Genomic DNA, 18693 nt, shown 5'->3' with positions numbered 1-18693 from the left:
TTTTACTCAATCTCATATGTTCTTTCTTCAAACAATTTCAAATGGTTACTAATGTCATATTATGATTGTATTGATGTTTAATTGATGTTTTAAGATGAAAATAGTCTATGAACCCATGATTTCTCTCAATTCTTTAATTGTGCCTTTATGAAGTGGGTTTGTTGATTATTAAAGTTTATGATTGTAATATATCTAATTTGCTTTGGGTTATTGAAATATATCATTATCTATGCCTTAATTATGGTAAAGTTTTGGTGTATTGATGATTTGAAATTTATGGCGTTGAAGGCAAGTTATGACTAAATTTCATGTTGAAGTATAATTGTGTTTGACCTATTGATCCACATGAAAGGTGGAGGTGTTTACTTACTAAGTATATGAATGAGAATCTAATTAAGTTAAGCTGATCATGTTTTTAATGTAAATGTGTAATTATTGATAGGCTATTTCTCAATTTGATACTCATGTATAGTGATGATGGAATGTGAAGTGTTTTCTTCTATATATTGTATGTCTTGAATTGGTAGGCTCAGCAATCCTTTTCTTGTATGATGAATGTATGATTAATGTATCTTGACTTTATGTCTTAATGTCTTGAATTGGTAGACCTAATGTTAGTAGTCTTTCATGAATGAATGAATGAATGAATGATGAAGAATTCTAGGCTATGTCGTGAACCGATACACCTAATGTTGGTGGCCCTTCATGATGAGTCTAGGAACAAATGTGATGTTAAACCTTGAAACGGTAGACTTAATGGCAGTGGCCCTTTCTCGTGTGAAATGATGAACCTTGAAACGGTAGACTTAATGGTAGTGGCCCTTTGTAGGAAGATCAATGAGCTATCCTTAAATGTACCTTGACTCGGTAGACCTAATGGTGGTGGCCCTTTCTTGTGTAATGTACCTTGGGTCGGTAGGCCTAATGTTGGTGGCCCTCTCAAGTACAATAATGATGTAATGTAAATGAACTACTTTATGGGAATGGAGGCTAAGCACCAAGAGGATATGGTTAGATGGAGGTTATCCCTACGTTAGGCCGGATTTCAATGAACATCTTTCATATCCCTGAACTATGTGCCCACATAAGATAGTAGCTAGTGGATTCCATCCAAGTTAAAATGTTACTAGTTCTACCTTAGGAAAGTAGAACACCTTTTTACGGCGTGGGGTCCTACAAAACCGGATTCCACTGTTAGATCTCATGGTCTATGTCGGTTAATATCTATTACTAGCATGTGATATGTCAATTGTGGTTTCTTGAGAAGTGTTATGAAGTGTAAGAGGTAGTATGGGATGCCATCTATGCATTGCACGAGTAGGCTTTGAGAGGGTCATACTGAGTTCTCTAAGCCTTAATGACTAATGCATGAAAGTCCTCTAAATGAAGTTATTGAAGAATTTTGACTCTTAAATGCTTAAATGTAAAGATGCATGCTACACTTGGATTGTATTATGAGTTACTTCCTTGTCATGACTTATTGACGTGTCCGATGTGCCTTGTCTAGGGTGACTTCAAAGGAGTACTTAGTGTAAGTAGTAGTATGGAATGCTACTTGTACATTGCACAAGTATGACTTAGTGTTGTCTTAGGTGTTGGTCTTAATGTGATGATGTGACTCATGTAATATTTATGTCTCTTAGATGACTTATTGTGTAAAGGTGGAAATGATGAATGGTATGTTCACTTTTGGTGACCTTAAGGTGGTACCTTAGTATGGGTGGAGGTATGGGACGCTATCCACACGTTTCACAAGGTATAGCTTGAGGGTTACTTGAGGTGGAGGTTCTAGGTGAAGGTAAAGGTTTATATGTGATTTTGTTCAAATTTGAAAATGTGACTTGTATGTTGGTTGTGACTTATATTATGCCTCTTTTCTTCAATTTTCATGAAGTTTTACTGAAATGGCATAGAAGTGTGACTTTCAAACAAAATGTCCCTATTAAGCATGTTTTTGCGTGGTCATCATACTTAGTACTTAATTATGCTAACCCATTCTTCTTCATGTTTTTACTACAAGAGTAGGTTCTGGCAAGTGATTAATCCTCCCTAGTTGAATTTTGGAATAGAGTTCTTCCAAGACACCTTTTGGTATGTCCTCATAGATCGAGAACAAGGACTTTTATGTTTCTTTTTTTTTTCATATTTTAAGACTATTGTTAAGATTTCTATTGTAAAGGGTCGTGACCCTATCTTGTTAATCTTTTGTCTAAGATGGCCATGTGAGACTTTAGTAATCCGCTGCTTTAAAAATGAGTTTTTGATTTTTGGATTTAAATAAGTTTTAAATTCCTCACTATTTCTATGTATCGAATGTTATGAATGCTAAGAGGCTTGTATTAGACCCTTTCGGGGTCGAGTACGTCATGTCGCATTCAGAGTCTAGACTCGGGTTGTGACAAACTTAGTATAAGAGCATAAGATTTTAGAAATGATCTTTAGGGTTGATGTGTCACAAGCCACGTCTACTAGATTCTTGTTCATCGGTGTGAGTCATGACACATCTATGAGCGAGAGGCTATAGGACATTAGAAAGTTACACTTCCTTCATTATTCTTCAAGTCATGCCATATAGTTTGACTACATAAGTTCTTTCTCTTATTCCTTGTTCGGTGGTCTTGAAGATGTGACTACTAGAAGGGATAATGCTTCAAGAATCGAGGGAGAAAAATGTGAATATTGATGTCAATTATGGCTATGTGACTTGCTAGATTTGAGGTGATGTGTTGTGATGTTGTGTTTAGTATGAATGGATTGCTTTATGGTTATGTGTGATGATGGTAGAAGGTCATGATGAGTTGTTGAAAGAGTTGATGAATTCAGGTGTTTTAGAAATGTTTTGATGTGTTGAGTGAGTAAACTCCTTTAAAAGGGTATAAGTGTAATTCAACTTGTGCTGGAATCATCCTTATGTGATGAGTGTGAAGGTTTACTAATGTTTTGCTCCGACCTTAGAATTGAAAGAAGTTATGTTGTAAAGAGTTTGTATAGGCTTACCCCTAAGGGGGGATATAATGTGCTTAGATGGCAAGATGGTCGAGTATCCTTGATGTTCATGAGTTAGGCTTGCTTGATTCTCACTTTATGAGGTGTAGTGAGTTTAAGGAGTTTAGACCCGGTGTGGTAGACTCATATGAGACCTTGAGTGGTGTTGGTAAAGTTGTTGTGAGCAAGCGTTGCTCATTGAGGACCTTCCTAGTTTAAAAGCTCTGGTATGTTGATGGCTCCATATAGTGTGAATGTTTTATTGAGGTTCTTATGTTGTTTTTCATGATAGACTTAGTTGGGTTTTCTCCTAAGTGGGAGATGGTATGTTGGGTAGTAAGGTTGTTGAGAGTGTTGATATCCTTATATCTTTCCGTCTATTCCTATTCAAGCTTGAGACCAAGAGTTCCTTGTAGCTTGTTTCATGTTTTGGAGTCATGTGTGAATTTGTGTCTCCATGGTCTCCTTATAATGTGCATGTTCGATTTGAATACATGTTTTAATGAGAAAATGAGCTTATTTGATTTATGCTCCTCATGTTAAATTCACATCTATAATGAGTTGTCTAAATGCTTCATGAGTTGCCTAATTGTGCTTTTGAGAGTAATTGAATGATTTTCCTTATGATGTTATGATGAGCATGATATAATTTGGAGAAGGAAGTTCCTCTAATGAAATGAGTAATTAGTCGTTTTGGTGCATAATGAGTTGGTAGATGTATTTCCTACTTATTTTATTGCATTGAGTTTCTGGATGCGGAGTTGATGTTTCCTCCTATGGTTTATGCATTATATTGATGTTTTATGATTGATGGGCTGCTAGTCTTGAGTTGTTATTTCCTTAATGTGTTTAAAGTGTCATTCGAGGACGAATGTTCCTAAGTGGGGGATAATGTAACGACTCAGAAAATGATAGGTTAAACTAGAGCCTAAACGTGGGGATTAGAGTCATTAGTTAAGGGCAAGGGCTCACGGTTTTGGGTGTAGGCCATGGTGAGGTGCCAAGGCTTCCTAGAAACTAGGCCTAGCCTCTTCCTCACTTCAAAACGAGGGTCTTCACGACCCGTGGTGCCACCCGTGGTGGCAAGGCAGTGTGCCTTAGTTTGGTGCCAAGTCGAGGCTCCCCTTCACGAGCCACTGACCACGGGCCGTGGGAAGGCTCGTGGGGTTGCCTTAGCTTGGTGGGGATGTTGAAAAGTTGTGGAGCTACTGGTCAAGGGACCACGGGTGCCACCACGTGAGGGTGACTTGGTGTCAAGGCTTCAAGGCCTTGCATCCATGAGTCTAAGGTTACACCACAACTTCCACCACGACTGGTGGTGTTCACCACGGATCGTGGGAGGCCCCATGATCATGCCTTGGCCTCATGAAACCTTGGCACGCAAATGGAGCTACCGCCTAGAGGACCACGGGAGCCACCATGGCCCGTGGTCCCCTTCACGGACCGTCCAAGAGGTCGTGAGCCTGGACAGGGGCAGCCAAGTGAGGTCCTTTTTGGTAATTTCTTATTTAAATTTTAATGTTATATATATAGTTTCAAGTCTTTTAACACCTATTTTACCCCATTATTCAAAAGATCCAAATCAAAACCCTAAAGTTTTTCCTCTCTCAATACTTTTCTCTCTAACTCAAGGAAGAAGAAGAAGTGGGAGCTAGGGTTTGGATTCAAGGCGTTTTCTTCATCAATTTTCATGGGGAATCTTAGTAAAGGTATGGTGATCCTTCATCTATGGTTAGCTTTCACCGTAGAGTCAATTTCGAAGAAGTTTTCAAGTTCACCAAAAACCAAGGGTTTTACTCGATGTCATGGGTTGTTTCTTAAAATTATTTATAATGGTTACTAATGTCATATTATGATTGTATTGATGTTTAATTGAAGATTTAAGATGAAAATACTCTATGAGCCCATGATTTCTCTCAATTCCTAAATTGTGCCTTTATGAAGTGGGCTTGTTGATTATGAAAGCTTATGATTGTAATATGTCTAAATTTCTTGGCTTTATTAAATTATATCATTATTTATGCCTTAATTATGGTAAAGTGTTGGTGTATTGATGATTTGAGATTTTTGTCCTTGAAGACAAGTTATGACTAAATGTCATGTTGCAGTAGAATTGTGTTTGACCTATTGATCCACTTGAAAGGTGGAGGTGTTTACTTAGTAAGTATATGAATGAGAATCTAATGAAGTTAAGGTGATCATATTATTAATGTAAATGTGTTATTATTGAAAGGCTATTTCTCAATTTGACACTCATGTATAGTGATGATGGAATGTGAAATATTGTCTTCTATATATTGTATGTCTTGAATTGGTAGGCTTAGGTATCCTTTTCTTGTAGGATGAATGTATCTTTACTAGATGTCTTAATGTCTTGAATTGGTAGACTTTAGGTTGGTGGCCTTTCTTGAATAAATGAATGAATGAATGATGAAGTATTGTACGCTGTGTCTTGAATTGGTAGACCTAATGTTGTGGCCCTTCAAGATGAGTCTAGGAACCAATGTGATGTTAAACCTTGAAATGGTAGACCTAATGGTGGTGACTCTTTCTTGTGTGAAATGATGAACCTTGAAATGGTAGACCTAATGGTGGTGGCCCTTTCTAGGAAGATCAATGAGCTATCCTTAAATATACCTTGAATCGGTAGACCTAATGGTGGTTGCCCTTTTTTATGTAATGTACCTTGGGTCAGCAGGCCTAATGTTGGTAGTTCTCTCAAGTACAATAATGATGTAATGTAAATGAACTACTCTATGGGAATGGAGGCTAACCACCAAGAGGATATGGTTAGATGGAGGTTCTTCCTACGTTAGGCCGTATTTCAAGGAACATCTTTCATATCCCATAACTATGTCCCCACATAGGATAGTAGCTAGTGGATTCCATCCAAGCTAAAATGTTACTAGTTCTACCTTAGGAAAGTATAACACCTTTTTACGGTGTGGGGTGATACGACACCAGATTCCGTGGTTAGCTCTCATGGTCTATGTCGGTTAATGCGTATTCCCATTATGTGAGATGTGCATTGTGGTTTCTTGAGAAGTTCTATGAAGTGTGCGTGGTAGTATGGGATGCCATCCATGCATTGCATGAGTAGGCTTTGAGAGGGTCATACTGAGTTCTCTAAGTCTTAATGACTAATGCATGAAAGTCCTCTAAATGAAGTTATTGAAGAATGATGACTCTTACATGCTTAAATGTAAAGATGCATGCTATACTTGGATTGTATTATGAGTTAGTTCCTTGTCATGACTTATTGAGTGTGAATGTGCCTTGTCTAGGGTGACTTCAAAGGAGTACTTAGTGTGACTAATAGTATGGGATGCTACGTGTACATTGCACAAGTATGACTTAGAGTTGTCTTAGGTGTTGGTCTTAATGTGATGATGTGACTCATGTAATGTTTATGTCTCTTAAATGCCCTATTGTGCAATGGTGGAAAGGATGAATGGTAAGTTCACTTTTGGTGACCTTAAGGTGGTACCTTAGTGTGGGTGGTGGTATGGGACGCTATCCATACATTGCACAAGGTATAGCTTGAAGGTTACTTGAGGTGGAGGCTCAAGGTGCATGTAAAGGTTTATATTTGATTTTGTTCAAATGTGAAAATGTGACTTGTATGTTGGTTATGACTTATATTATGCATCTTTTATTCAATATTCATAAAATTTTACTAAAATGGCGTAAAAGCATGACTTTAAAACAAAATGTCCCTTTTCAACATGTTTTTGCATGGTCATCATACTTAGTACTTAATTGTGCTAACCCATTCTTCTTCATGTTTTTACAACAAGTGTAGGTTCCGACAAGTGATTGATTCTCCCTAGTTGAAGCTTGGAATAGAGTTCTTCCAAGACACATTTTTGTATGTCCTCATAGATCGAGGATAAGGACTTTTATGTTTTTAATTCTTTCATGTTTTAAGACTATTGTTAAGATTTCTATTGTAAAGGGCCATGACCCTATCTTGTTAAACTTTTCTCTAAGATGGCCATGTGAGACTTTAGTATTCCGCTGCTTTAAAAATGAGTTTTTGATTGTTGGATTTAAATAAGTTTTAAATTCCGCACTATTTCTATGTATCGAATGTTATGAATGATAAGAGGATTGTTAATCGTTAAAAACATAATATTGACAACATCGGGAGAACCCTCTTGATCATGCCAAGTTTGACGTGCATAAAATTTGTTTTGCTTTAAAGCACTTGAACCCGAACCACTCGGTAGAGCTTTGCCTACAATATTTACCTTTGGCAATTCTGGATGGATGATAACGCTCAGACCACTCTCTAAAACTAATCAAAAGAGTGAGCGATCATAGTTAGTAAAGAACCTAAAGAAGAGTAGGGGTCGAATCCCATAGGGAATGGTATTTTGTTGAGAATTCCTATCAAGAATGTTGGACTTTATATTCTCTCAATTGAAATAGTAAGAAGAAATGGATGTATGATTCCACCAATTTATAATAAAGCTTTAGTTATCAATTATCAAAATTAAATTAACATATCAAGGAAATCAAGAGTTAACAAGCAATCTAGGGGTGCGGGGATTGGAAATCGATGTCACGTAGGGGTAATTGTACTACTCTATAGTAATGAGATATTCATGTATAGGCTAAGTAATATTCATTGACGTTAATCATATTTCGACCTGAAAGCATCTATGCATAAAATCTCCTTTTAGTCTCATCTATATGACAATCTAAACAACCCAATACCTTAGTCTATTCTCTCTTTCAAGAACATGGAAAATAGATCAGACCCATAACCTTTATTTTCAAGAAAGTTACAAAAATCAAACCTAAATTACTAGTATCTGACTAATTTCCCGCTCCAATCAATATCTTTTGAGCATCAACTGGAGATCAGAAGTATGAGTTAAGTTTGCAACATTAACCTATAAATTAACCCATGGTAATTAAACAAAATTCATGTATGAACAACGAAAAATCAGAGCATCGCACAATAACCACTACATTCAATCAACACCCAACCCCATAATTGCACACCTAGATTTTGGGGTTTTAGCAACCCATCACAAAAAGTAAAGAAATTATATCTTCCATGAAAAAATCCATGGGTAACTTGAAATCGATCAACTACAAGTAAATCCACTTTGAATTAAGCTTCAATTTATCAAATTCAAGCATAAAATTGTTAAGCCACAAAAGCTAGAAAAATGTTCTTCAAAAGTAAAGTGTTTTTTGTCTCAACTCTTCACACAAAACTGATTTTTTTGTCTATCCTTTCTGTTGCGATATTTATAATTTCCCAAAATTAGGCCCGAAATTCCACTAACGCATCTCAATTGGTGACATTAGTTGGGCTCGCATCTTGCTCTGCAGCTTGATGCTCCAGGTTTCAAGTGTTTTGTACCTCAGTTGGATAACTAGATTGAGTTAGCCTTTCACATTCGGCGAATCGACGATCACCATCTTTGTTCACCTTTATAGCATTCAATCTTTTTGTTTCACACTATCATTTTAGGTGATGTTCATCAAGGCCATCTTTCTTATTCGGTGCATTTCCTTCTCCACTAGAGTCCGTCGACGTGATTTGATAGACACAATTGCTATGCACTTTCACTTTGGGCTAGGTCGTGATCAATTCGCGACCCACCGTTCTTGTTAGGTGATCCGCAATGTATAGTTTACACTTCTTCTTACATTTTTGGCTATTCTTTCAAATATGAATCCTTGCCTTGTCTAATTTTCTTCCTAGCTTCAAATAATCAACATTTAATCAGAATAGGAGAATATTAGTCATTGCGGACACTAATTATTGAGCTAAATGGACCTTAAATGAGTTCAAATTACCACTCATCCTCACCCACAACTTAAACTTTTTCTTGTCCTCAAGTAAATCAAGAACACAAAAAGTTCTATAAGGGTGTCTAAAGTAGTACTCAATGAGAGCTATCATGCAAGTTAAAAAAAAGACTATTTTCAATAACATGTTACGCTCACTCATGATCATAAAGCTTCAAATGAAGACTAGCCGGTCTTAACACAAGCTGAAGCTCACTTTAGCTTCTTGTCTAATGTAAGAAGATGTTTCAGCAAAGGAAATCAAGTGCCTCATATCAAGAACGATTCCATTCTTTCACAAAGAAAATTCAACAAAGGTGTAAGGTATCAATGCAACTCTCATTCTCTCAAATGAGAAATACATGTAAGCTTTATTCATAGGTTTGCCCATATTTTCCAATCATCACATAACCTAGTTGATGTAAGGTCTCAAGGATCTTTCAGGCTTCTAATTGGGCTGAGGGTTAAGGTATGATCAATTTGGATTGGTGACTTTACCTTTCAAAGAATTGTTGCAATCATTATAACCTCTTGTCTAGTTTTTTTTCCTTATTTTTCATTTGAGTACTCAAACTTTGACATTTCACTCACTTTATTTGGAATCTCCTTTATTTCATTCACTTATCTTTTTCATTTTCATTTTTTAAAGGTATCTTCAGTACAATGTCTCATTTTTTTTATAAGGAGGGGTTTCTTCTTTTTTGTAACAAATTTCAAAGTTAAGTCTCATTTCATGTTTCCTTTCCATTCACTTGGCTTTTAATCTTCCTCCCTTTCCATAACCCCAGCTTAGGGTTTTGGCATAATTTTGCTATTCAAACATCACAATGCTTCAAAAAGAATTTTTTTGGTGAGAAGGTAGGGAAAATTTGGTTCAAGAGGCTTTCTTTTGGTTGTCAACAAATATGTTAGGCTCAAATGGTGCCAAAATGGATGCACACCCTCACAAGGTAGTCACAAAGAATTATGGACAATTTGGTTCCCTCTACGAATTGTTGCCCAAGATCATGTTTCACATTTACCAAGATTTAAGCAATTTGACTAACAAGGAGAATTTTAGGACTCCACCTACATGCTTTCAAGAAAGACCTTACCACACATGGCACATCGAAATACACTCATTTAGCACACCTCAAAATGATAAAAAATGAGCCTGTGATGTTCATTGCAAGGCTACATCAAAACACATCTAGATTACAAAAGATTTAAACGAGATAACTCAAAAGTGCATCCACATCGATTTAATTCTCGTAACACCAAAACTATACACCATGCTCATCATAAGTACTATTCCATATATCAATATTGTAATGACCCGAGAGCACCCTCTCGTCGTTACCGATATATTCGACCTCGTAGAGGTCTTATACAAACCCTTAGCATTCATTATAACATGTATCATAGAATAAAATCACGGAAAATTTAAAACTTTTACTTTGAAAGTTCAACTTCACTTCATATATGAAAAATAGAATCTAACTTCGTCACAATGCACCATCTAGACAAAGAAGTATCGAAAATGGGACTTTTCCCTTACATCAATAAAAAGTCTTGAAAATAGGAAGTACAACAATGTCTTTCAACATAAGCAAAGAACTAAAATAGAAGCTAGATCATAGGGTCTTGTCCTCGTAATTAAGGACTCACCAACATGGGGAAGCAACTCCAAGTGTCTTTAGAAGTAAGCTCGAATACTCACCGGCCAGAACCTAAATGTTTGGGAAAAGGGAGAAAATATGGGTTAGTACAACACACATACTAAGTATGACTACTATGCATAAAAACCATTAAAACATGCATAAAAGGACATTTTATTCAAAACATGCTTTTTGCCAAGTAAATCCAATATGCACACAATTAAGTATCATAATCCAAACCAACAGAATATCATCCCAACATGTAGCCAGCCAAAGCAATACTAGTGCAATGCAAAGAATAGAACCTTATAACCCTATTCAAAGCCAAGTATCACATTAGGTAACCTACTTCATGCATACATTCATAAGATCATATTTCATCATAACTTACCACATTCATAATGATCATACATAATATAGCTTCAACATACATAAGTCATAATCATCATAATCATAAGAGAACACTACTACAACCATCTCTTAGGATCCCACAAGTGCAATGTGCAAGAGAAGTCCCATACCCTCCCTTACATTATGTAGAAACCCTTAAGAAAGCCCTAGTAAGAGTTCACACCTTTCATACCTTCATTTACTTTTACATTAGGGAAATATTGCAATAATCGATATAGTCCATGAGAGCTACTTGGAATCCGGTGTTTTACTTCCACACCGAAAAGAGAGGGTTAACACTTGCCTAAGGTGTAACTATTCGTACATAGCTATCTAGGTGGATCCACTAAGCTAGAGTCCTATGTGGTCACATAGTTAAGGGTCAAGGAAATTTCTTCTAGAAACCCTAACTTACTAAACGTGGAGGTTTTCATCGCATGAGACAACACATAGCATAGGTAATCCGGACTTGATAAACTTGAGGAAACCTATGTGGGGAGCTGAACTTACTAAATGTGAGACCCCCATCTTATTTATATGCCCTTTCGGTGCTAAATGCATACATTCATAAGATCATATTTCATCAGAACTTACAACATTCATAATGATCATACATAACATAGCTTCAACATACATAAGTCATAATCATCATAATCATAAGAGAACACTACTACAACCATCTCTTAGGATCCCACAAGTGCAATGTGCAAGAGAAGTCCCATACCCTCCCTTACACTATGTAGAAACCCTTAATAAAGCCCTAGTAAGAGTTCACACCTTTCATAGCTTCATTTACTTTTACATTAGGGAAATATTGCAATAACCGACATAGACCATGAGAGCTACATGGAATCCGGTGTTCTACTCCCACACCGAAAAGAGAGGGTTAACACTTGCCTAAGGTGTATCCATTCGTACATAGCTATCTAGGTGGATCCACTAAGCTAGAGTCCTATGTGGGCACATAGTTAAGGGTCAAGGAGATTGCTTCTAGAAACACTAACTTACTAAACATGGCGGTTTTCATCTCATGAGAAAACACATATCGTGTGTAATCCGGACTTGCTAAACGTGATGAAACCCATGTGGGAAGCTGGACTTACTAAACGTGAGACCCCCATCTCATTTACAAGCCCTTTCGGTGCTAAGCATATGATTCCTTTTTGTAATCATCTTTAGTCATCACATAAGTTCACATTAGCCTTTACTAGACCCTTATGTAGACATCTTACCCTAATAGCTCATATGTGTTCATAAGTGAGTAACAATCCTTTCGCTTTAGAGACACTTAGCAAGTGAGTAAACCTTTCACTTTACATTACACTACAATCATGGGAACTACCTTTCAATCATATAGCAATCATACCATAATATGCATACACACTTCATACCTAATTCAAGTGCAGAGGGTTAAGGATGAGGAAACTAGGTCATCAACACCACAATAACACATTAGGTATAGCATCATTACAATCTAAGTAATTCACCTTTCGTACTTGAGTTCGAAGAAGAACCAACCTTCATACCTTCTTGCCCTTCGTGGGACATCCATACTTCAATTACCAAGCAATTCATAACCAATACACAATACAAAGCTAATTCATGAAGTAATAAAATAATCAACATCAATATAAGCAATTGACATATTCCTTTCATAGCCTACAGGGCTTCATTCAAATACTCAACCCTAATTTCATAGAAATTATGCATAACCTAGGGTAGAATCATCATAAAAACATGAAATACATAACATCACATTCAATTCACTGCCTTCAATCAATATCCAACACAAACTAGGGTTAGAATTTGAAAAAGAAGGAGAAACATAGGTCTCATGGGGAATTCTTCAACAAACCACCAATACAACATAAATTCATCCATAATTGTTCATATAACATCAATAAAAGTCAGTTTATAACATCAGTTTCACTTTAGAAAGAAGACCCACGTTTTTGGATTGAAACCTAGAAATTGGAGATTTTGAAATTCATCTTGACGGGGCCTCTTGGGGAAGGTATCCCAAGAGTGATAAGTAACCATACCTTATTGACGAATTAACCACAAAAATCTGAGTTGGAATTTTGGAGAGTTGGTCTTCTTCTTGAAGTTCCAATCTTTTTCAATGGAGTTTTTGAGAAAAGAGAGAGAGTAGAGAGAAGGAGGAACTTTAGGTTTAGATCTTTGGGGTTTTGTGTTTGAGTGATAAAAGTGAGGTAAATTGACTTAAAAATCATTATATACACGTCCCCTAAAGTACACTAAATACCCCTCACTTAAATGGACTCTTTAATGAAGTAAAAATAGATTTCTGAATTTATGCATTTTCGTCGCGGAACAAGTCCGCGACGCGGAGATATTCCCTAAAGATATTTGGAATCAAATTTTGAGAGAGTAGAGTCCACGACACGACCGCATTGCGAACTGAAATTTGTCTTCTTGGGGGAACAAGTGCGCGACGCGCCCTCATTCCCTCTATGCACAACTTGCAAGCTGCCTTGGCATCTTGCTTGGACAAGGTTGAGGTCCTCCTCGGGGCCCCTTATTGTGGTCCCTAGGAACATATATTTACCTACTTTAAACCTTTTCACTAGATTATACCATCATACGACACTCCCTAACCTGCCCAAAACCTAAGGACACACTAGAACACATTCTTCTCTAGTTTCCGGACGTCGTGGTTGTTTCTTGACGTTTAGACTTTTACTCTTCCAAACCAAGTCAATTACATTAGTTTAGGTTTATAAACACCATTTAAACTATTTTTAAGTCATTATTCATAAGGTGAGGCTCTAACTTAAGTCATAGAATTTCCGGGGTGTTATAATATCCCCCATAGGAACATTCGTCCCCGAATGTCACGTGGATTTTTTTCTAGGGAGACAATGAGCATATCATATAGGGATTTAATCCACAACATCACTATGCTCAAAACTCTTTACTTCACTTAAGTATAGGAGGAATTACCTTCTCCATATTCAATGAGCATAAACATATATATTAAGCAATCAACAACACATTTCTTTAACAAGACAACATCAAGCATGCTTATTACAACTCTCATGAAGACAACATCACACAACATCTAAGGGTGCAATATCAACCATGAGTAACAAAATTCATGAAAACTCAAAATACAACTTAAGCATGAATTTTCACAAAAATATGCACCTACAAGGAAATCATGTCATAATCATCAACACACATGATTTTCAATTTATACCAAATTAAGAGAGACTACTAACTTCAACTATGGCTAGGAGTACGAGGAAAAATATGAAGGTAGCAGGACTTCATGTCGTCCTCAGCCTCCCATGTTGCACCCTCAACTAGGTGGTTTCTCCGTAGGACTTTTACGGAGGCAACCTCTTTATTCCTCAACTTCTTAACTTGACGATCTAGGATTTCTACCGGAACCTCCTCATAAGAAAGGTTCTCATTCACCTCTAAACCTTCTAGAGGGAGATTGGACATCAGGTCACCTATACACTTCTTTAACATAGAAATATGGAACACCGGATGAATCGGAGCCAATTTGATGGGTAATTTCAACTCATAAGCGACCTTTCCGACACGCTTCAAGATATCATAAGGCCCAACATACCGGGGTCTAAGTTTCCCCTTCTTACCAAACCTCATCACCCCGTACATGGGTGAGATCTTCAAGTAGAACCAATCACCTACTTCAAATTCAAGATCTCTCTTTCTATTATCGGCATAAGACTTTTGCCGACTATGAGCCATTTTCAACCTATCCCTTATAAGTCAAACTTTTTCCGTATCCTCATAGACTACCTCGGGACCAAGAAGAGCAAATTCACCTACTTCAAACCACCCAACCGGAGATCGACACCTTCTACCATAAATTGCTTCAAAGGGTGCCATAACAATACTCGAGTGGTAGTTATTGTTGTAGGAAAATTCTATTAAAGGTAGGTGGTCATCCCAATTACCTTTGAAGTCAATGACAAACTCTCTCAACATGTGCTTTAGGGTTTGGATGGTGCGTTACGCTTGACCATCCATTTAAGGATGAAATTCGGTACTAAGTTTCACTTGAGTACGAAGCCCACTTTGGAAAGACCTCCAAAAATGGGAAGTAAATTGGGCACCTCTATCCGAAATAATCGACAACGGAGCCCCATGCAATTTCACATTCTCCTAAATGTACAACTTAGCATAATCTTCCGCCTAATAAGAAACCTTGACGGGAAGAAAATGGGTTGATTTAGTCAATCTATCCACAATGACCCAAATGGAATCGTGTTGCCTACGGGTTCGAGGCAAACCTACCATGAAGTCGATATTGATCTCTTCCCACTTCCAAGTGGGGGTATTAATAACTTGAGTTAGACCTCCCGGTCCTTGGTTCTCGGCTTTGAATTGTTGGCAATTTGAGCACCTAGCCACAAAATCTGCTATGTCTCTTTTCATTCCGTTCCACCAATAAATCTCACGTAAGTTGCGATACATTTTTGTGGCTCCCGGATGGATGGAGTATCGGGACACATGGGCCTCCTCTAAGATTGTCTCTCTTAGGCCATCCACATCCGGCACACATAATCTTTCTTGGTGCCTAAGCACCCCATCTTCTCCTTGAGAGAAAGTTTCTATTGCTTTGTTGAAAATCGACTCTTTTAGTTCCATCAAAATAGGGTCAATATTTTGCTTAGACTTCACGTTAACAACAACCGATGACTCGGAATTATGACGGACCATGACACCTCCTTTTGGGGAATCTTCAAGTCGGACACCCAACCGGGCTAGCCTATGTACATCACAGGCTAACTCCCTTTTCTCTTCTTCCACATGTGACACACTACCCATAGATATACGACTGAAAGCATCCGCAATAGCATTTGCTTTTTCGGGGTGGTAAAGGACACTCATATCATAATCTTTTAAGAGTTCCAACCACCTCCTTTGTCGGAGATTCAATTCTTTTTGGCTAAAAACATGTTGAAGACTCTTGTGGTCGGTAAACACATCCACATGTACCCCATAGAGATAGTGTCTTCAAATCTTTAAAGCAACGACTACGGCCACTAGCTCAAGGTCATGAGTTGGATAATTCTTCTCATGCAGCTTGAGTTGTCTCGAGGCATAAGCTATAACCTTACCATGCTGCATGAGGAAACAACCCAAACCCACTCGGGAAGCGTCACAATATACTACAAACCCTTCGATGCTCTCCAGTAAGGTCAAAACCGGAGCAGAGGTGAGCTTATCTTTCAACAATTGGAAGCTCTTTTCACAAGATTGCGACCTTTCAAACATAGACTTCTTTTGAGTTAAGGCCGTTAATGGAGATGCAACAGATGAAAATCCCTTAACAAACCTCCAGTAGTAACCGGCCAAACCCAAAAAGCTTCGGATGTCGGAAGGATTCAAAAGTCTAGGCCAACTTTTGACCACATCAGTTTTCTTTGGATCAACTTCTATACCCTCACTAGAAATAATGTGACCAAGGAAATCAACTGATCTTAGCCAAAACTCGCACTTGCTAAATTTAGCATAGAGTTGGTGATCTTTGAGGGCTAGCAACACTATCCTCAAATGATTCATGTGATCATCCTCACTTTTAGAGTATATCAAGATGTCATCAATAAAGACAATAACAAATGAGTCTAGAAAATTTATAAACACACGATTCATAAGGTCCATGAAAGCTGTCGGGGCATTTGTAAGACGAAAGGACATCAATAAGAACTCAAAATGACCATATCTTTTTCGGAAGGCTGTTTTCGGAACATCAACACCTCTCACCCTAAGTTGGTGATAACCCGACCTAAAATCAATTTTTGAAAAGTAACTCGCACCTTGAAGTTGATCAAATAAGTCATCAATCGTAGGGAGTGGATACTCGTTCTTAATGGTCACCTTATTTAACTGTCGATAATCAATACACATACGAAGAGATCCATCTTTCTTCTTCACAAATAACACCGGTGCACCCCAAGGAGATATACTAGGTTAGATGAAACCCTTAACCAACAAATCTTTGAGTTGAGCTTTTAATTATTTCAACTCCGCCGGGGCCACTCGGTAAGGAGGGATTGAAATGGGTTGTGTATACGGCAATAAATCTATCCCGAAATCTATTTCCCATTCGGGAGGAACCTCGGGTAAGTCATCGGGAAAGACTTCCAGAAAATCCTTCACTACGGGGACCGACTCCAAAGGAGGAATCTCGGACTCAAGATCCTTGACCCTCACAATATGATAGAGACAACCCTTAGAAATCAACTTACAAGCTTTTAGACATGAAATGATCCTTCCCCTAAGAACAGAATTTCTGCCCTTCCATTCTAAAATGGGTTCATTAGGAAATTGAAACTTCACAATTCGGGTCCTATAATCTGTGGATGCAAAACAAGCATGAAGCCAATCCATCCCCAATATAACATCAAAGTCTAACATCTCAAGTTTCACCAAATCAACCAAAGTAACTCTATTGGGCAAAGATATGGGACAACCCCTATAGACTCTTTTAGCAACTATGGAATCACCCACTAGGGTTGAAACCGAAAAGGGTTTACCTAAGACATCGAGAATCATATCAAAATTAATTGAAAATACTTGTAACATACCGGTCACAACATCCGGAGAACTCTCTTGATCACCTCGGGATTGGAGAGCATAGAAGCGATTCTTCTTAGGAGCATCGGGATTTGGGCCACTTGCTTGTGCTTGAGCATTTTCCTTTCCTTGAGCCTTTCACATAGGGCAATCCCTCCTCATGTGGCCGCTCTTACCACACCAATAGCAATTACTCGTGCCAACTAGGCACTTGCCTTCATGTTTTCGACCACACTTTGTACAAATAGGCTTCTCAACATAAGGACCACCACCTTTTGCTTCTTCAAGCTTGGGGGTAGACACTTTACCTTTGTTGACCCTTGGAGTTTTAGGAGGACCTTGGTTGGAAAACCTCTTTTTGAACTTTGGCTTATCTTTGATTTCAAACCTAACCTTAGAAGAATTTTCCTCATCGGCCCTTGACCTCTTCAATTCTCTAACAACTCGCTTAACCTTTTGTTCCTCAATTTGCTCGGCATGAACCATAAGGTGAGAAATGTCCATGCTTGGGATTAGCATAGCCGACCTACATTCATTCACCACAAGATCGGACACCCCAATAACAAATTTGTTCATTGTAGCTCTAGAGTCCGACACCAAAGTAGGAGCAGGCTTGGACAATTGAGTGAACTTGAGGCCATACTCCTTCACACTCATATCCCCTTGACGGAGGTTGATGACTTCTTGCATTTTCCTCTCCCTTAGTTCCAAGGGGAAAAACGTATCAAGAAAAGCCATCTTGAATGCCCAACTTATCGGATCCTCTCTAATAGGACTCCCCTCCTTCCATTGTTCATACTACACTTGTGCCACATCTTTGAGTTGATAGGCGGCTAACTCCGCCTTTTCTTGAGAAGACACACCCATAGACTCTAGAACCTTAAACACTTCATCAATGAACCCTTTTGGATCTTCTTCCACTTTGGAGCCAAAGAAAGTAGGGGGATTCATCCTTGTGAAATCCCTTATCCTAGAAGCGGTAGTACTAGCATTAGGGTTCACTTGCACCCTACTATCCCCTGCAACTTGAGTGGCCAACACTTGAGTCAAATTATGAATAGCCGACCTTATCTCAACATTAGACATAACCCCTTTTTAAATAGGAACTTGAGGGTTTTGAGGAGCTTGAGGGGGAACCGCCTCATTCATATTCTCCTCACCGGCCCTCCTTGCCTTGTTCCTTCTTGTATTCATTGCCTATAAGAACAAGAGAAGGATTAGAAGAAAAGGACTAAATATAGGTAAGACTCTTATGCACGACAATGGAATAACAAAAGAGTGAAAGTTCCTAAGCATA

This window comes from Solanum tuberosum, unplaced genomic scaffold, assembly GCF_000226075.1.
Source record: "Solanum tuberosum cultivar DM 1-3 516 R44 unplaced genomic scaffold, SolTub_3.0 scf00006, whole genome shotgun sequence".
Lineage (NCBI taxonomy): Eukaryota > Viridiplantae > Streptophyta > Magnoliopsida > Solanales > Solanaceae > Solanum > Solanum tuberosum.
This window is presented reverse-complemented; position numbering follows the sequence as displayed.